The sequence below is a fragment of the Ostrea edulis genome, chromosome 8 (assembly GCF_947568905.1).
Source record: "Ostrea edulis chromosome 8, xbOstEdul1.1, whole genome shotgun sequence".
In the NCBI taxonomy this organism is placed as follows: domain Eukaryota; kingdom Metazoa; phylum Mollusca; class Bivalvia; order Ostreida; family Ostreidae; genus Ostrea; species Ostrea edulis.
The window spans coordinates 47,629,114-47,650,665 of record NC_079171.1 but is presented as its reverse complement, the minus strand read 5'-3'; the positions used below and the strand labels follow the sequence as shown (position 1 = coordinate 47,650,665).

Below are 21,552 nucleotides of genomic sequence, written 5' to 3'. Positions count from 1 at the left end.
TTTATATATATATATATATATATATATATATATATATATATATGTGTGTGTGTGTGTGTGTGTGTGTGTGTGTGTGTTTGTTTGTTTGTAAGCCCTGTCAATTGAACCAGTGAATAAGAAGGCACACGTGTAAATCAACACGGGGTCGGCCAAAGGAACACGGAAATGGTGGTGTTCAGTTGGATTTTTATAAAAATCAGCATAAAATCATTAAATAGGTCATCTACCATCAAAATCCTGAAGTGTTTACTTAACAGGATTTATGAGATATGTGTAACAGGTGTGTAAAGATTTAGCACTCGTCCATCTTTTTTCCTTGCGAGCATGGCTTACACACTTTCGAAGTGCGCATGCTCTGTTTTAAATGACGTCATTTGTGATATCATCATAATGCAGTTTTCCAGGGAAAGAAGTTGGCCCATCTGAGGTAAGTAAACACGGTTGAAAGAAATTTTTTGCATATTATCAATGGATTTTTTATTACATAGACTGATTAAATGGTGTTTCATACCGATCGTGTTATGTACAAGCGACAGAGTACCCGAGTTACTGAAAATTTCGATGATAAAAGTGATAAATCTGCGTAAACTGTTTGGGTTGTTTGTTTTTTTTTTTGAAATATAATCTTTGCAGTTAATGTACTCTGTATACTAAGAATTCATATTGATTTTGGATAGAATTTCACAAAAAGATTTGCGCCAGGTCCTTAGGAATCAACCCCCCTACCCCACCCCCACACGGCACATTTTTTGGATGATTGGAACGTACATCTGTCTCCCTACTTTGAAGTTTTTTCCAACGCCATGACATAAATAATAAATAGATAAATAAATAAAAATAAAAAAGAAAGATGTATATGTATTCGGATTGGCATGTTCCACTTTGTCCGGGTTGAAATCCCTGAGGATGCAAATGTACATTACGCCGCACTGCTTACAGTACGTACATGGTACAGGCGTACCGCATAGGTATGTAACTACTAAGACTATAAACCAAACAGAATATGATAGTAAAACTATTACTCTGAATGCATTTTACTTGTTTACAATGTAGCCTGTCGGGCTGTGGTGTCACAGGCGTGGTTTACACGTGCACTTTAGGTGGCAGTGGAGGAAATTCGAACGATGTATGGATTATTGTCTCCTGCTAACTTTGGCAGTTACCTTTTGCTTTCAATCTACTTTTTAAGAATAATTCAACCCTCGCTAATCATTTCCAAGCTGCATTTTGATCTTGGAAGAATGATCTTCAGCTACAATACAAAAATAAGGAATGATGTTGTGTACTGAGTTTTTCTTGATTGTTTACATCTGTGATTGTTTATGTGATGTATAAACTGATCAAGCTGTACAGTGTCATGACATATAGTGGCATAGCTTCCATTTATATGCTTGCGCATCATTTTGTCAGAAGAAGAAATTTCTAAAATTAAGATTTTTAACATGTGCAGGCTTTGACATTTACTTTTTTCAGCACTAGACCAGTCGGGCTACTTCAAATGATTTTTACTAGACCTGACTTTACATCAACTAGACCTGACCAACTTTCCAGGAACCCCCCACCCCCCTGATAGTCTTTCCATATTTAAATATGTTTGAACCAAAACGTATTTAATTGTCTCAAAAATATCTTAATTAATTCTCGTCATTGCATTTGATTTTCAAACACGTTTTCTGTTTCTTTAAATTCTACCCGACACGGATATGCCTTAGTCTATTTAGCATAAAATGACCTCAACCGGCTTTTTATTTAATTTACATTTCATAATCCCTGTATTGTTTCTTCCTAACCTTTTCTTTTTTCTCCTGGGACGTCTTTCCTTGTGGACGAGAAGTTGTATTTAAATATAGAGACATTCCCGCACAGATGTCAACACTGATAAATAGCTGTTTACGACGTAATTTATTGACTTGATAAACACTTTATTATAGTAAATTCAAATAAACCGTTTAAAATTAACATCTAGTAGATGTCGTAAAACATCACTTCCGACCGCGACTTATTTGTTAGAACTAAAAATAAAGATTATTCCATCACACGGTTCAAGATTGCTTGCAAACTCTTTATCTTTACAATTATTTTCTTTTAGTTAAGAATAAAATATCTTACGGTTTAAAGTAAAGTTTCTTGTTTATTTTTTAACACGACCAGTCGGACTAGTAAATCAACATTTTACCCGACCGGGCCTATCATTTAGTAGACTTGGTCGGTCGGACGTGCCTTAGTGTCAAACCCTGATGTATATGATTATATGTGTTTGTTTGATTTTAGTATAATACCTGTAGAGAATATTTCAGTAATATGAAGTGCGACACATTTAGACGCATGCATGTGGTGTTTGAAGGTCTCATCTGAAAGACCAGCAACTTTCTCTTTTGAATGCTAAATATGACGATGGAGCATTCACCTCACTACCTACATTTACACCCTAAATAAAGTACATTAGCATGGCTCGAAACCATGATTTCTTCGTCATGAAGCAAATGCTCTGTTACCACTGAGCTACCAATTTTTTAACATGAATTCATAGCTAAAAATTTTAAAAATTTATAACTAATTTTTTGGTTAATTCCATCAATATTATTCCTCTCTCTAGACACAATTCTGGGTAACCCCCTGCCTTTGGGGATATAAGCACATCATTTCTTTCAGAATGGGACACTGTCAGGAGAGCTTTTGTTATTTGTTATACTCTTAGTGTTGATGGCATCTATGAACAACATGATAATGTTTTTAGATTATTATTTCTGATATCATATTTGTAAATTGTTTATGAGGGGTTGTTAAAGTTTGTGGACAAAAGGACACACTTATTAAAAATTCAAAGTTATGATAAGTAAAAAATATAGGAGATGTGTAACAAGATTGTATATTTGAACATTTTGATTTTAATTAATTTTTATAAGTATTGATTTCAGATACATGTATGACATTGCATGCTTGATCGGGGAGGGGGGCTACAGTTAGATAATATTCTGGTCAGCACATTCGATAAACTACAGTTGTACATGGAACTCATTAAATCACTTCTTTTTCTTTCAGTGGTCATCAACTTTTAATCTCCAAGAAGGAAATGTAATTAAAAGATGAATAAAGTATCCCTAAGAATACCAGAAGAAAGGCTGTGTTGAGAAAAACAGCCCTTCCTCAGTACCTCAGAACTAGATGATAGCCCTTGTTACTTTATGCTGAATATGACACAGTATAGAAGATCTGATCATGAAGAAGTTACACCATTGATACACTTGTCAACTGCCAAAACTACTTTCTGATAGTATGACGAGATTAGAAGATATCATGGTGTAGTCATGACACAAACTGCAAATCAAAGATTGTCTTCCCCAGAGGATGAACAGAGTGCTTCACATGGATAACATTTCCTTTTCGAGTTTTGAAATTAGTAAGTATACAAAATATTTTAGGCCACATAGTCATAAAATTATTTTTTAGATTTCCATCCTTGCTTGGAAAAAAATGGGCAGGTGGTGTATTTTTTATTTTTCAGAATATATATTTCCCATTCATTATACTCGCATGTTGCTGTAGAGTGTAGATTACTTCATATATTTTTTTACATTGTTTTCTTTGGACAGAAAATTTTCATACAGCAATATTATAATTATTTTTAAGTGATTTTGAAGTACATTTTCATGTAACACTGAAGTTGAACATTCTTTTGCGCTTTTTTGAATAATAGTAATTTTTAGCTCACCTGAGCTGAAAGTTTAAATGAGTTTTTCCAATCCCCTGTTGTCCATCTGTCTGTAAACTTTCACATTTCTGACTTCTTCTCAAGAACCACTGGGTCAATTTCAACCAAACTTGACAAAAAGCATCCTTTGTGAAGGGCTTTCAAGTTTGTACAAATAAAGGGCCACAGCCCCTTTCAAAGGGAAGATATAATTACAAAATTGCAAAAATGGTGTTGGGTCATTTAAAAATTTTCTCCTAAAGAACCACTGGGCCAGAAGAGCTGAAATTTACATGAAAGCTTCCTGACATAGTGTAGATTGAAGTTTGTTCAAATCATGACCCCCATAGGTAGGATGGGGCCACAATAGGGGATCAAATATTTTACATACAAATATAAAGGGAAAATCTGTAAAAATCATCTTCTCAAGAAACACTGGGCTAGGAAAGTACAAATTTACATAAAAACTTCCTGACATAGTGCAGATTCAGGTTTGTTAAAATCATGACCCCCTGGGGTAGAATGGGGCCATAAAAATCTTCTTCTCAAGAACCATTAGGCCAGAGCAGTTTACATAATTTACATGAAAGCTTCCTGACATACAGCTCTGTAGTGCAGATTCAAGTTTATGAAAATAAAATTTCGAAAAGGTGTCGCTGTGTTTGGTGTAATTTTTGTTCGTTCTGCACAAACTTGCTCACTCAGCTTGACACAGCCTAGGTGTTCATATGTAATTTTTTTTATTTTTCGTAACTTAAAATGTCGTGTAGCATTGGTGGCCAGATCAAATTTTCCTTCCAATGTTATAATAGGACTAGACATGGGTATCATTTTGCATACAATTTAAAGTATGTTTTTGCATATACACATTTTTCTAATGCCTGTACACATTGAATTATTAAACACCAGGCACGTCCTCCTATCCCCTTTACAAGCTATGTTTGTGTGGGGTTTTTTGGAGTTAGATTTTAGGTATGAGAAATCATGGCCCCGTGAGTAGGTTGGGCCACAATACTTAAATAGGGATCAAAGTTTTAGAAGCGAATATGTAGAACAAATCTTTAAATATGGACCAAGATGAATCAGGTGAGCGATGTGGCCCATGGGCCTCTTGTTTGAATATGCAGTGTATGCAGGATCAGGATATGCCATTGCCGTATCCGCTAATTAATGAGTCATAATTACCATCATTGTACCACAAAGCAACAGTCACTGTACTGTAGTTCTTTTGCTTAACATTATTCAATTCAGTTTGCCATCATCTTCTTCTAATCTAAGACACACACACTCAATAATAAAAGTTCCAAACACAGAATTGGGAAATGGCATGGTATCGCATACTTTCACATTCAATAGCATCTCCATTAATCAATTTTAACAAGGCATACATGTGCAGTCACTTGACCAAATGCATATCACACTGCAACAGTCCTTCACAACTACCACATCTTTGGGTACCCTTATAATAGAAACATGTCAAATATAACCACAACATGCCAAAATGTTAGGGTCAGTCATTGAAATGCTCTAAATGTTTGATATACAAGCCAAATATTTGTTCTCAACTTCTTTTTTAAAAAAAAAGGTAGAATAAAAAACAATGGGGTAGATAATTTTGAGAGGGGTGGGCGTGGATGATAATCTGTAAATATGAAATTATATGTGGCCTTAAGTACGGTAAATATGAAAGCAGGTCTTAGTATTTAACAATTTTGTTGATCCATAATTTATTTACAGATTTTATATGATCTTATTTTGTATAATTAAAATCTTAGATGATATATGTAGAATAATTATATCATTTAGCAAAATGTAAACTATAGATACATATACATGTAATAAATTTGTGTAACAATTAATACATTCAACCCAAAAATGAATTTGCATATTTTAATTGATTTTTAGCTCACCTGAACCAAAGGTTCAAGTGAGCTTTTCTGATCACATTTTGTCTGTCGTCTGTCTGTCTGTCTGTCTGTCTGGAAACTTTTCACATTTTCGACTTCTTCTCCAGAACCACTGGGCCAATTTCAACCAAACTTGGCCAAAAGCATCCTTGGGTGAAGGGCTTTCAAGTTTGTTCCAATGAAGGGTCATGTCCCTTTCAAAGGGGAGATAATCACAAAAATAAGGTGGGGTCATTTAAAAATCTTCTTCTCAAGAACCACTGGGCCAGAAGAGCTGAAATTTACCTGGAAGCTTCCTGACATATTGCAGATTCAAGTTTGTTCAAATCATGGCCCCCGGGGGTAGGATGGGGTCACAAGGGGGGGGGGGATCAAAGTTTTACATACAAATATATAGGGAAAAACTTTAAAAATCTTCTTCTCAAGAACCACTAAGCCAGAAAAGCTGAGGCCAAAAATAAAAATTGATTTGTTTGATGTACTCCGACCGACCAATCAAATTTGCTCCTACCCGACCATTTTTTCCAGCAATTTAAAACTTTTTTTTGGGGGGGGGGGGTCCCTTGAAAAATAGAAAATTCTCCTTATTCTAAAAGAAAATATTACGAATTTTCATGACATTAAAAAAAACCCAAAAAAAAACCCCTACCTACCGACCCACCTTGAAAAATGTGAGTCAGAGTACATCAAACAAAAATATTTTTAATGATGGTCTGAGATTTACATGAAAGCTTCCTGACATAATGCAGATTCAAGTTTGTTCAAATCATGGGCCCCGGGGGTTGGATGGGGCCACAATAGGGGATCAAAGTTTTACATACAAATATATATGAAAAATCTTTAAACATCTTCTCAAGAACCACTGAGCCAGAAAAACTGATTTTTACATGAAAACTTTCTGACATAGTGCAGATTCAAGTTTGTTCAAATCATGGCCCCTGGGGGTAGGATGGATGGGGCCACAATTGGGGGGAGGGGACCCCATCAGTAAGCACGCCCACTACTTCCGGTGTAATGGCAGTAACTGCAAAAATGAAGGTCATTGTGTACAATACTTCATTATCATTTAATGTTGTTCACGTTCTTCTGACCCAGGGATCGAATATTTTCCTACAATTTACAGTGGATCAAAGAGAATTGTTTTATAGTTTTTTTCTTCTTTATGCAAATATGACCCAGTATGTCTCTGCAGAGCACAGATCTACATCTGGCATTTTCTAATTACTTAATGTTCGCTATTTTTAGCGATCAATTAAGTTTTTTAAAATTAGTTTTTCAATCAAAATTAGCATAAATATAAATCTATAGCTAACCAGGGGTATGCTGCATGTGACCCAAATTTGTCATTATGCAGGGGTCTATATTTATTCTACGAAGTATATTTGATGCACATTAAAGTTTGAAAATTTTAATTCAAACAAGAGGTACTGTGAGCAATGCTCACTAAGAATACCCCCCGCTTACCCCAATCTCCCAAAGAGTGTTGGTAATAGGTGTAAACTACCTCTTTTCTGAGTGTAAAAAACAAATGGCATGACAAACCGAACCATATTGCTACTTCGATGTACAGTGCGCGTGACCTTTGACCTTTTGACCCCAAAATCGATAGGGAACATCTTCATCCCATGGGTAGTCCATATGTATGATATGGTGACTGTAGGTGGAAAGGATAACACTTTAGAGCCCGGAAACCATATTGCTACTTCGATGTCCAGTGCCCTTGACCTTTGACCTTTTGACCCCAAAATCGATAGGGAACATCTTCATCCCATGGGTAGTCCATATGTATGATATAGTGACTGTAGGTGGAAAGGATAACGCTTTAGAGCCCGGAAACCATATTGCTACTTCGATGTCCAGTGCACTTGACCTTTGACCTTTTGACCCCAAAATCGATAGGGAACATCTTCATTCCATGGGTAGTCCATATGTATGATATGGTGACTGTAGGTGGAAAGGATAACGCTTTAGAACCCGGAAACCATATTGCTACTTCGATGTCCAGTGCGCTTGACCTTTGACCTTTTGACCCCAAAATCGATAGGGAACATCTTCATTCCATGGGTAGTCCATATATATGATATGGTGACAGTAGGTGGAAAGGATAATGCTTTAGAGTCCGGAAACCATTTCGTCTACAGACGGACGGACGGACGGACGGACAGACAGACGGACAACCTGATTCCAGTATACCACCCTCTCCCCCCCCACAACTTGTTGCGGGGGGTATAAATATGCATTAAAACCGCTGTTTGAACAAGGCATAAGTATCATTTTAAAGTTACATATGTACTTAAGTATCTTTGCTAGATATGATGTTCAAAAAGATTAATCAGTTTTTTAAATTACTGATTAGATCACCTGAGTGGGTATAAGGATTGATAAACTAAGATTTTGAATTTTTAAAAAAGCTAACAGACAGATGAAAGAGCTTGATAAATACCATAAAACAGTCCATCATAACATGGGTGCATGAAAATCAGGTTCTAGAGCAGATATTAATATATTAGGTAGAACATTGATGATACGTCTTATCTGGTATATGTAAGTTGTAACACCCTCTTCATTAATACTGTGCATTTTGACAAAATAGTATATGAAGTCCAGTGGTTCCATTGAATTTGAACATATGTTGAATAAATATATTGTTAGTAGTGGTAGGGAACAGGTATTGCTTGAATGTGTCTACTAGATTTCTTGTTAAATAACCTTCACTTTAATTTCAGTCAAACATAATTTTGCATCAAAGAGAAAAAGTGGCTTTGACATAACCTAGAAAATACAATATTCATTAAAAAGAGCATGGCACCAGGATAGCTAGATGCCCATATTCCCAGCAAAATGAGCCAGTCCTAAAGAGAGTCCACTAGAGATGAAATAAAACTCATTAAAATGTATTGAGAAAAGGTATATATATACAGACAAGTTTTGATTTGCACCTTAAGAGTATATTGATAATTTGTATTTTGACAGCCTCCAACTGAAATACAGTGAAAATATTGCTGCAGTACTGTAATTATGTATCCCCTCTTTCAGGGGAGACATATTGTTTTTGTACTTTCTGTCCGTCTGCCACAAAATCTTGTGAACACTTCTCCTAGATGGCTTATCGGATAGACTTGAAACTTTGTACAATGCTTCATTGCCATTTGTAGATGTGTATATTGGTGGGACGGAAGGATCCAATTATTTTCCTAAAAGTTAATAGTAGATCTAAGAGAGGTGGAGCATGTAAAATACCTTGTCAACACTTCTCCTCCTGTATGGCTTATTGGATAGATTTGAAACTTTGTACAATGCTTCATTGCCATTTGTAGATGTGCATATTGTCGGGACTGGAGGGTCCAATTATTTTTCTAAAAGTTAATAGTAGATCTAAGAGGTGTGGAGGATGTTAAAATAGCTTGTGAATACTTCTCCTATACGGCTTATCCGATAGACTTAAAATTTTGTAGAATACTTCAATGCCATTTGCGATGTGCATATTGCAGGGACAGATCAAAGATCCAAATGTTGTCCCTAATATAGTGGATTGTAGGGGTGGAGGGTGTAAAATAGTTTGTGAACCCTTCTCCTATGTGGCTTAATTATTGGAGTTCATAATGTCTCTGTTCCTGCTCATGCTTTATCTTCCATACCATGCAGTACATAAAGGGGTTGGAGGTTTCATTTGGAGCACTTCCAATTTGGGGAGCTGGGGATACATTTGTTTTTCATAAAAACAATCTGAAGTTATGATATATTTGTCATAAAATGTTTATGATATCTGTATCACTTTGAATCTTTAAAAATGATAATTGATATGTGAATTAATATTTACAGCTGATCATTTGATAAGCACTTACTTTGTAGAAATAGAAATTATGATTTTTATCTAATTGTACATTTCTTGCTACCTTTTACGAAGACCTTTTACTAATCACTTCTCTAAATATTTTTGCAGATTTGTCAGAATGTTATGCATCATGATCAACAGAAAAGAACTTCACAGGTAGACCAAAGCTGACATGGGATGAGATCCTAAAACGAGACCTAGAGTTTAGAGGATTGGATAGGATCAATCCACTGGGTCGCCAAGTGTGGAAGTACAAACTTCAACCTCGACAGGACAGCCAGGCCTCACCCTTGAAAAATATTAATTTGGCCTGGATAGTCAAAATGAGTGATGATGATGATATCAAGGTCTGACACTGTAAGCTCAGTAAGGGTAGATGCTGGCAATGGAGCTGTTAAGCAATACAACAAACAGGTTTAACATTGAACATGTTTATATACTTTTTTAGCTCACCTGAGCCAAAGGCTCAAATGAGCTTTACTGATCACCTTTGCCTGTCGTCTGTCTCTCTGTAAACTTTTCACATTTTCATTTTCTTCTCCAGAGTGAACCACTGGGCCAGTTTCAATCAAACTTGGTATGCATCATCAATAGATAAAGGGTATGCAAAAATAGGGTGGGGTCATTTAAAACATCTTTTCAAGAACCACTGGACCAGGAAAGTTGAATTCACATAAAAGGTTCCTGTTTTGTGCAAATCATGGTATCCGGGGGTAGGGTGAGGTCACAATCGAGGATCAAAGTTTTACATTCATATATAGTACAGATTCAAGTTTGTTAAAGGTCATGGCTCACAGGGGTAGAGTGGGGTCACAGTAGGGGATCTAAGTTTTATATGTGAAATATATACAAGGAAAATCTTTTAAAATCTTCTCCTAAAAAACTAGATGCATAACTAAACCCAAAATCGTAGCTCTTTGAGAAGATATTGGGGCAAGTCAGAGCGCTAGAGCTTCAGATGAACCCCTTATTAAAAATTTTCAATTTACGGCACAGAAAAAAAAGTGCATGGTTAAGTCCCTCTATCACTGCATTCCTGCATCGCTGTCTCATGAATTTAATATTAAAGAATTCCTAACATATTTTCCCACTATACTTGTTTCCAAGCATACTTTCAAATGTTCCTTAAACCCACATATAACCTAAAAACTCACAGCTTTAAGTGATTTTCTTTCTTGATGTAGCCATGTTAGGTATACGTAGCCAGTCAATTTGAACCCCAGTTCATTTCCATACTCGTACTCATTTTGAAACATAATGTCTGTGTGAACTAATATCCCCACAAATATTTTTAGGGAAATATTTTGGATGAAATCATCCCAGTTGGGTTAAATACTTATTATTCAAAAACTGTAGGTTTGAATATTGAACTAATCTCACAGCTTTCTTAAGTTTGGTCCCCATCCACTCCAGTCTGTTTTTACGCTTAGCTATTGAAATGGAGTGTAAGGGATCAGACTAGGCTTTAATAGCATTATCAATTTTCAAAAGCTTTAGAAAAATTATACAATTTTAGGTCACTTGAGTAAACTTAGATGACATATTGCTATTGGTCTGCGTCCGTTGTAGTCCGTCGATGTTAACAATTGAACATTTTTAACTAAATTCTATAACTGAAAGGTTAAGATAAAGAACAGCGATCAATCTACGATTCGAATAACGGAATTCTTTTCAAATTTAGTATGAAGCACACAAATTTACATTAAACCTTCCTGACACAGTGCATATTCAAGTTTGTTAAACTCATTTCCCGGGAGGTATGGTGTGGTAACAATAGGGGATCAAAGTTTTATATGCTGATATATTTAAAGGAAAAATCTTTAAAGATATCTCTTGAACTATTGAAGCTAGAGCTTTCATATCTTGTATATACAATTTTTATGGCAAAACAAATCTGACCTATTCAGTGTGTCCTGAACTACATTGTGTTTAAGGTAAAACTTATACGGTACCAATTTTGATGCACCAGATGCGCATTTCGACAAATAATGTCTCTTCAGTGGTTGGCGTGGGTTCGAATCCTGCTTGCACCGGTAAGTGAGAAAGTTTCCCAGTTTACTCTCGGAAGGTCAGTGGTCTCTTCCCAGGTACATTGTATCTGGGTTCTCTCTTCCACCAATAAAAACTGGGCACCACCAGATAGCTGAAAAATTGTTGAGTGTGGCGGAAAACAGCTAAAACAATCAATCATATTATGTTCTTTGACCTTGTGACCCTGAACTCTGAGTTTGACCTACTTTTAAGAAAGTATAACTTATTAAGTATATCCAGGACTATTTTAGATAGGGCTTTCATGTATTGTATATAGATTACTTATGGCAAGGTCTTTCATATCATACCAAGACCTATGACTTCATACCTTGGTCTTATCCAGAACAGCAATATAATGCTTGTCATATCTTTGTGTTATATGATTTCATTTTAGTAATGTTGTGTTCTTTAGAGGTAGGTTTGGGTCACATTATTCATGAGAATAAAGATTGATAAAATAGCATTTAAAAATCAAAACAGCAGGGCCAAGGTGACTCAGGTGAGTGATGTGGCCCCTGGGCCTCTTGTTGATTTTGATATTTGTACAGATATCATTTGTATGAGAAATGGAACTCTTTTTTTTTCTTTTACAAATACATGTATTATCATATGGATCCATCTGTGTTGATTATTTAATCAAAGGACTACATTCAATGTATTAAATGCAAATTTATTGATATGTCTGTGGTTGAATTACTCATGTATGTATACATTTTTCTGGCACATGCAATTACATATATAATGTATATATATTATATATACTAATTGTACATATAACATCTCCTGTAATATAATAAAATATATGACTGAGAATAAAAGACCTGCTGCATGTTTTCATTGCTACCATGGAACATTAAAAGATTAGAATAATTCAATTATCTTAATGAATTCTGTAATATTTGAATTTGATATTTGTATACAATTGCCTCACTGGTGTTCAATGTGAACTTTGGTTTATCATTTCAGTTTGCTCTTTATATCAAATCAAAATTTAAGACAAATAAGGAATTATTTCCGAAATTGGTTAATATGGTACATTGTAGTAAAATAATCAAGAGTTTATTCATATGAGATAGCTAAATTCCATATGGATAACCAGTGACTGATTCTTAATTGTCAACATTTTCACCAAACAGTTTAGAAATTACTCCGGTACATACTATTGGGGGATTATAAAATTCCTTAAAAAGTGACAGATTTTTAAATATCACCTTTTCAAGGAGAAAAATCCCTTTAAGTATATGAATCCTATGAAGAAATTAAAAGAGAGGTGGATATAGGTATATGCGACCCACCTGATCTGTATTTTTCTGCAACATATTCAAGAGTGTTTTTATCACTTGTATGGCGAGATTCATTTGTGGCAAGAGCTGTTATGATGTCTCTAGTCAGAAAGCACCAGAATCCACTAGGAATAGTTTTAGATCTATAGAGCGCCAAATTAACAAACTCAAATATTTGAAGATATCTTTAATTATTTGAAGATATTATCAATTCATTTCATGCACCAACATTGCAATCAAAGATCTCTTCAAATAATTAATATCTTCAATTCTGCATTATATATATATTGCGAGCATGAATTGAATTATTGATATCATTATTTATTCTGCTGAATTGATGCACGCAATAATTTAATTGTTGCTCTCCTCAAATGAATTATAATTTAATGATACCAACAATAGAATTAATGCATGCTACAATTCAATTGAAGAGAGGAATAATTCATTAATGCTAACATCACTTAATGTGCACAATAATTGAATTATTGCTCTCTTCTATTGAATCAATGATATCATTAATTAAATTGATGCGTGGAATAATTATTTTAGAGAGATTATCTAATTGAGATATAATCTTCAATTCAAGATATCCACAATTGAATGATTTCTTTAATTGAATTGTTGCTCTTTTAAAAAAAAAATGATGCGCGCATTAATTGCTTATGAAATAGCCTTGTATATATAATTAAAAAGATCCTCCATTGAATTAAAAGAGATAATTAAGTCATTCATACAGAGCTCCAAATTAATTTTTGCGAGCAATATTTCCACCACATGGATGTGCGCATCAATTGAATTAATGAGAGCAATAATTGATTTGATGCGCGTATATTATTGGACTTCAATTTGAGCTTATGTAAAACATTAATAAGATTTTAAAAATCAACCTGGTGAATTTGTATTATAAAGGTCATGAGAGGACACGTCCAGTTTTTGAACAAAAACAGAAGGTATTATATTCCCTTGAATTTGCAATTGGTCATCTCTGTCCTCAGATCGGCAGGGAAAGGAGTGGGGGTCCAAATCACTTTTATGAGGGAGATTATTTCTCATTCGAAGGCGCGAATTGCCAATGTTCAGGGAATGTTTTAAATCTCTACTTGCCTTTCGAGACTGAACTAAGTTCATCAATAAAACTTACAAATATGTAACTTGAATTTTACCTTTCGTTATAATAGTTCAATTTATGCGCAATGTACCAGGTTCAATTGTCGGTGTGTTTCAGACGTGGTTAATGGGGGGGGGGGGGGGGGGGGGGGGGGTCCAACACGTAACACGTTTAGGGAAGGGCGTAATGAGTGCCAAAGGCACGAAATCTCTAAACAAAAATATCTAAGCTGAAGCAAAATCGTGATTTTTGGGGGTTCTCTATTACAATTTTGTCCTCATATTTCAAGGTGAGATGATAGTCAAAATTGACATAATGTGCATGTACATATCATAAACATGTAGATATTTTTGTAACAGTATATAAAGGAACCGGGAACAAATCCTGATTCTGAAGTTATGTTATATAAACTGGTGTTATAAACCGGATTTTCAAAGAATTTATGGTTTTTGCAACGTTTGATTAAAGTTTTCTGTAAGGTCACATCTATGTAGTTACATATATAAACATAATGTTCATGAAAATGTTCCCTTTTAGACTGGAATTAAGATATCGCGTAACATTTCTTTACAAAGATATCTAATTTTTATTCATGTCAAAAGTCAACAAAAAACTTAAAGTGATACAAAAAATGTATATAATTATGAATACTTGTTTTAGATCCTTTAGGCACTGTATTACGATTTTATTTATCATACTTTTTGGTCGAATTACTACAGAGTCTGGCCCGTACAGCATGCATTGGCAAACGAGGGAGTCTATAATCATAGAATTTTATATATATATAATAATGATGATTATCATAAGTTATTATTACATTAAAAGTCATCATTATGGACACTACTACCCCTCCCCCCGACCGGTCGCGGTAGCTCAATGGTAGAGCGTTCGCTTCGTAACCGGAGGTCGTGAGTTCAAGCATCGTTCATGCGTCAAACCTAAGACGTTAAAATTGGTAGTGTTATGTAGTGTTAATTGCTCCTTTGCCAAACGCTCGACATTTAGAAGTGAGAATCACGGATCTTTTGGATGTGACCTTATAAACGTATATCCCTTGTCGTACATGTAGTAGGTGTTGGCACGAAGAACCCTCACTGCTACGACCCTGAACCCTATGGATACATTGGATAGGTCTAAATTCGTGGTACTCCGCTTAAAGCTGGTTACGTCTCAATATGAATAAAATATTCTCGACGGGACGTAAAATATATAATCAATCATCCAATCAATACTACCCCCCCTTTTTTTTTAATTTTCTTGCGGCGATAATTTCAACGAAATGTGTGGATTCCCTGTCTATCCCATCCGATTTATGTCATCGTTTCACGCTTTTTTGTAAGCTTTAGAGATTTGGCCTTATTTATTTAGCGTGGTGAGAATGATTGTTTGGATGTTTCAGAGTGTTTGATTGCCCGTGTGTATCAGAGTGTTTAACTGGCTGCGTGTATCAGAGTATTTAATTGGTCATGTGCGTCAGAGTGTTCAATTACACGTGTGTGTCAGAGTGTTCATTTGCCCGTGTGTGTCAGAGTGTTCAATTGCCTGTGTGTAAAGGAAAGTGTTCAATTGACCGTGTGTAAAGAAAAGTGTTCAATTGCCTGTGTGTAAAGGAAAGTGTTCAATTGCCTGTGTGTAAAGGAAAGTGTTCAATTGCCCGTGTGTAAAGGAAAGTGTTCAATTGTATGTGTGTAAAGGAAAGTGTTCAATTGACCGTGTGTAAAGGAAAGTGTTCAATTGCCCGTGTGTAAAGGAAAGTGTTCAATTGCCCGTGTGTAAAGGAAAGTGTTCAATTGCCCGTGTGTAAAGGAAAGTGTTCAATTGCCCGTGTGTAAAGGAAAGTGTTCAATTGCCTGTGTGTAAAGGAAAGTGTTCAATTGACCGTGTGTAAAGGAAAGTGTTCACTTGATAAGCAAAAATTCAAGGAGTGAATAAAACGATATTTCACAAATTTCGACCGCAGCAATGTCTTCTATGTTATTTTTAGTACCAAATAGTAAATTTTCGTACTAAAATACCAATAACTGTAGAAGTGTTCAGTTGCAGGTGGGAAGTTAAGGTGTTCATTTGACACGCGTTACACGTATGTGTGTGTGTGTGTGTGTGTGTGTGTGTGTGTGTGTGTGTGTGTTTGTGGGGGGTGCTTTAGAATCTTGTGTACTTTGGGTTCATATTAACATTATTGCTGTCATAATATCGTTATTTATGTATTTAATTTCAATCAATTTCTCTGTTGCGTTAAATTTATCCTGATTAAGTATTTTGATTTGTACTATATTGTATCAATGTATCTATCAGTCAATTTTTATGATGTATTGTCATTAATTTCTGAAATATCTTACCTTGAAAAGAAACTTGACATATCATATGTAGTTAAATAATAACACCATAGAAATGAGTATAGATTTCATTTTTATTAGTATTCTAGTATACACATATGAATGTACTGGCTGCTAAAATTTGTTCTTCCAACAATAATCGCAAAGTGCAAGATTAATGATACTTTTTGAAGTTTTTGAATTACATAATTTATTTGAAAAGCCTTCAGGAATCCTTAGATATCATGCTCTCATGACACTCCAGTTGTTTACCTACTAGGGAAATAAATGTCTTATGCGTGGATTTCATATTGAATTTAGAAATTTATTGCCATTTCGAAATAGAAGGCCTAGGTACTTTAGCATGGACTTTTGCAATATAAATAAACAATGGTTTTCATTCTGCACGTCTTTGGTATACATGACCTCACACTGTGTAATTCGAATATGTTTAAAATCTTTAAAGCATTTTTCATTTAATGTAATTACTGTGTATATAGTTTCCAAAAAAATCCGTCAACCAACCCGGAGAAGTGTTGAATACATCAAATGAATTTTTGTTTACGAATTACTCTAAATTCGGTGTATGTATTATTGTTTCTCTGCAAATATAAATGGAAGGATATCAAAACGAAACGGTATTTAATGTTTCTTTCTGTCCCAAGTTGTAATATAACACGAATCCCGAGAATTTTAGAAGTAATCTGTAATAAACAAGAGACACGTGGAAAGAGCTGCAGTTTCACGTCTGAAAATTCTTATCTCGCAAAATTCAAAACTGAAATCAAAGCTCTAAATCCAAATTTTTTGGGGTAAGAGGGGTTGATCCTTTATTTCAATTCCTCTGTTAATTTGATTATATTTCCACAACAACTAAATATTATTATTGAAAAATAAATAAAATCACGAGCCATTCTATATAGATCGAAAACTTGTGGGACAAATTCCCACCTCCATCCCCTAATGCTACGTAACTCAATACGCGTCGAACTGTTCAATGTATTAAAGGTTGATTTAAATAAAAAAAAAATCAAAATAATGAATCGCACATAAAAGAACAGAAACTAAATAAGATTTCAAGGAAAAGATTACAATATGCATGTACATGTAATTAACATTGTCAAGGCACGATTGTAGGAGGGGGTGAACCTGAGGATTACGTTTTTTTATAGCATGATCATTTGTGTATTGTGTATCTTTTTATCTTCTGCATTAGGTTTTATAGGTTAGCTACCGAATAAAAAACACTCTTTAAAAAGACTTTAAAATGACAAACAAATTTACGAAGAGGTGTGGTCAAAAGTTGAATATCTGATAAAAAATACTAAAATCACACACTTTTCATTAAGGCCCAACCATTTTCAAACTAAATTTGATGAATGTTGAAGGTAATGATAATAAGTGTGTGAAAATCGATGTCGGATGACATAAACTTACAGGAATTCCCACCATCCTCCCCCAACTATTCAAATTTAGATTTTTATCCTACAATGAATGTGATGCAATAAATAGCATACTCTGATTTCTCTTTCTCTCTCTCACGCACTCTCTTTTTCAAACCAAAATCGAAGGCGTGTGTGTGTTGCAACCTCCGTACCCTCTCTAGTTCCGCTAATGTAATGTACATGCATTGATTGCACATGTAATTTCTCATATATAATTGTGTTTTGGTCGTCTGAAATGTTTGAAATTTGTAATGAGGAATTGATGATATGCTAAAGATATCTTGACCCTGATCTAAATAAACAGATGACTAATATTGACAGAATTTGTTACATCATGACCCAACATTGCCTTCGAAAAACAAACCCACAATGAACACATAAATAAAATCATTACAATCAGATATCGTAAATCCTTGTATTGACGCTATGAATTCAGGACAACATCGTGCTGTGCGTCCCCTGTATTCGGGGGGGGGGGGGGGGGGGGGGACCTCACGCTGCATTGGGAAGAAAGTATTGCATTTGGAGATCTTTTTATTTAAATATAAGAATTTTAATCACGTGACATTACGGAAACTGCCGAAATCAGAAATTGTAACGTGTAATATCACGGAAAAGAAATTATATTTAGTCGATGCGAAATATATCTATTGATTGGACAAACGTATTTTTGTAGCAATCGATCGGATAAGCATACGCCCTATATAACCTGGATAGTCAATATCGTAGCGGCTAGCCTAGGGGTTAGGTATGTTGGCTGATTTGTGCCATTTTACAATGTGTTGTCTTGTCGAAATTCTGAGCTGAAAAGTGCCTAATAAATCATTTTGTCATCTTTTGGTTGTTTTTTTATTTTCCGGGATGAAAAGCTGCTAAACATCGTTCTGTTGTATTTTCGCCTCGAAATAGAGACGATAAAGTGTACAATGGCTAAAATACCTAGCCCCTAGACTCGCTGGTACGATCTTGTAAGCAACCTGCTGTTGACTTTGGTATTGAAAATTAAGTTAAAATCTTATAAGACTAGTTGCATTATTGAGCTACTAATTACTTGCGTAGCTAGCCCTGTTTGAAAGTGCAAGTCCATACAGGCGAGGGGTATGGGACCACTCAAGGCCCCCAGTGGGTCCAGGGCTGAGTCCTGGTAGGGGAAGGGATTCCAGTAGGGGGGCAAGCCCCCCCCCCCCCCCCCCCCGAGGGAAACGATTCTAGCAAATCAGGGCCCCCTAAAATACATATAAAAGCTTCTTGTTTAACAAGATATAATCAATAATTCACCACACTTTTTTGTTTAAGCATGATTGTAAGAATCGTTGAAGAGACATGGTTTTCAAAAATGAATCACGCGACCAATCTCAACATAACAAGTCATGCGACGACGTGATGTAAATTCAATTGCAGAATGTGTCACAGACACTGCCGATGACCATCAATTTAGTTGGCATTATATAATCATCTCCCACCATTTGTAAGTTTATCTTCAATTTACATTAAGCCACCGTGTACGTCGTGCCTTTATAATAATTAATTTGAAATTGTTGAAGTTACACACAACTCTCTCTTCTCCTATCTTTCTCTCACTGACGCAATTTTTAAAAAAATATTTTTTGTCACTGAATGTGCAGCATGGACACGATTTGGGCTGAGGGCTTGAGGGAAAGGGGCTATATCCCCAAACCAACAATAGAGAACACCCCTTTTATGTGTTTCGATTTCATTTTATCCATGTGTTCGATATATTGTTTGCATCAGTGGGCCTCTTTTATAAATGACGAGTTTTATAAATCGAATATATTGTGTTTACTAACTTGGCCTAAGCATTAGGAATGTATGTGACGTCATTAAATGGTAAGTAGAGAAGTTCAAAGTTCAGATTTCAGATAAGTGGAATTCATTATTAATAAAGACTGTAATTTACATTTATGCTCACATCACAAAGTCACAAATAAGAAAAGAAAATTGAAATAATCAATGAATAATATCTAAATTATATCTAACTGCGGCGTATATGCACTGTTGGAGTTGATACGTTTGTTTTCTTCCATTGATTTACGCATGCCAGTGTCATTTCACTTTAATATAAACCATAACTACAATCACATCCACCACTCAAGCGTAAGAATAAGAATGTTTATTTTTATTCAGGCATGAATGGAATCAAAACAAGTATATACAAAAGAGAAAAAAATGTTATACCCAAGCGAACACATTGAGACAAGATGGCGTATTGTAAAAAAAGTTTGTAATGAAATCATAGACAACACTTGTAACTAGAATTGTACTTTTTATATAACAAATATGTTTCTATATACATGCACGCAAAACAAAGGTGCATAGCGGTACAAAGCGTCTGGGGGCAGATGGGTGGTGGTCAACGTTAAATTTGGAAGTATACATGTTTCAGGGAAAATAATAACCTTTGAATGTGCATGCATCAAACAGATGAATTATTGTAAAATGAACATATTTGAAACATACAAATAGGTAGATTATCACTATAAATTGAGTATTCATATAAATAATATTTATGTCCTTCATATTTCAGCAAAATCCCGCTACCATCAAATGGTCACAAGCAGCTTGATTAATTTTGAGCCTTCTGATGCGTTTCAGTGTATTTTTACCACAAGGAAGGGATTTTTACAGGTTATAAATAGCCTGCAATTCTGTGTGAATGCGAAAATATGTATTAAATCTTACATGTGATATCAAACTATTAAGTTACAGATAGGAATTCAAGTATGCAATAAAGGTTAGATGCCTTACACGTAAACTTGCTTTTTAGTTACGGACACTTTTGTATTTATAGCTATCCACATGACCACGTTTTTGTACCGTTGACTTCGTAATTTAAAGATTCAACTATGTAAGATTAAGCTTCTCTGTATTTTATTTTTAACTCTATGAACACATTGATTCAACCATAAAACACGAAAGAATAATCCTTCAGCAATATCAGATGGGCTAACATAATTTTATACCCACAATTTCGCTCCGAAATTATGGTGATTTGAAGTTTGATTTCGCTGTGCATGTTGTTCGAAAAAAAAACCAAACAAGAAGGAATGTTATTGTGTGATTTTGTTATTGATAAAAAAAACCAAATGACGGGAAAACTATAATTGCATAATCATACATAACAAAAATAATGTGAAATCAGGAACTTTACTAAAAACTACCATTTGGCTAGCTAAAGTTTAAAACAGACTAGTAACATGTCACAAGGTAGCCCGTCCAATGAAATATGTACATGTACTACATATACAATAAATATAGCCACCAAAACTTGCGTACTAAATGAAAAAGAATATACATAGATTGCATGTAGACAAATGTCCAAACAATATATAGCACCCGGCCCACTTCTTTGGTTTATTCGTATCTTACAAACAATATAGAGCGCCCCGCCCACTTCTTTGGTTTATTCGTATCTTACAAACAATATAGAACGCCCCGCCCACTTCTTTGGTTTATTCGTATCTTACAAACAATATAGAGCGCCCCGCCCACTTCTTTGGTTTATTCGTATCTTACAAACAATATAGAGCACCCCGCCCCCTTCTTTGGTTTATTGGTATCTTAGAAACAATATAGAGCGCCCCGCCCACTTCTTTGGTTTATTCGTATCTTACAAACAACATAGAGCAGCCCGCCCACTTTTAACAATATAGAGCACCCGCCCACTTCTTTGGTTTATTCGTATCTTGGATACATTATTTCATCAGGAAGAATCTTATATAAATGGCAAGTTTGTTTGAGTTGAATATAGCATGTCAACGAGTTTGGTATATGCATGAAGCATGCATGGGGCGTCAAGAAATGAGATGAAAGAAAACTGCACTACTGTTAATTTTATATGTTAAAATAATAAAAATACAGATCAATAATTGATGATTATAAGCAAAATTTATAATGCACATTTAAGTTCAAAAGAAAA

At 34.9% G+C, this 21,552-nt stretch overlaps 1 protein-coding gene and 1 long non-coding RNA gene across 2 annotated transcripts in view; one reads left to right on the top strand and one right to left on the bottom strand.

Annotated features, from left to right (window-relative positions):
• The window catches only part of LOC125661339 (receptor-type tyrosine-protein phosphatase mu-like), a 191,645-nt gene that overhangs the window by 153,223 nt on the left and 16,870 nt on the right, over positions 1-21,552 (bottom strand). The window lies entirely within an intron of this gene.
• Positions 2,898-10,545, top strand: LOC130049119 (uncharacterized). The gene is made up of 3 exons (XR_008797626.1): positions 2,898-3,400; positions 8,325-8,505; positions 9,542-10,545. It is a non-coding gene; the product is annotated as an uncharacterized LOC130049119 (long non-coding RNA).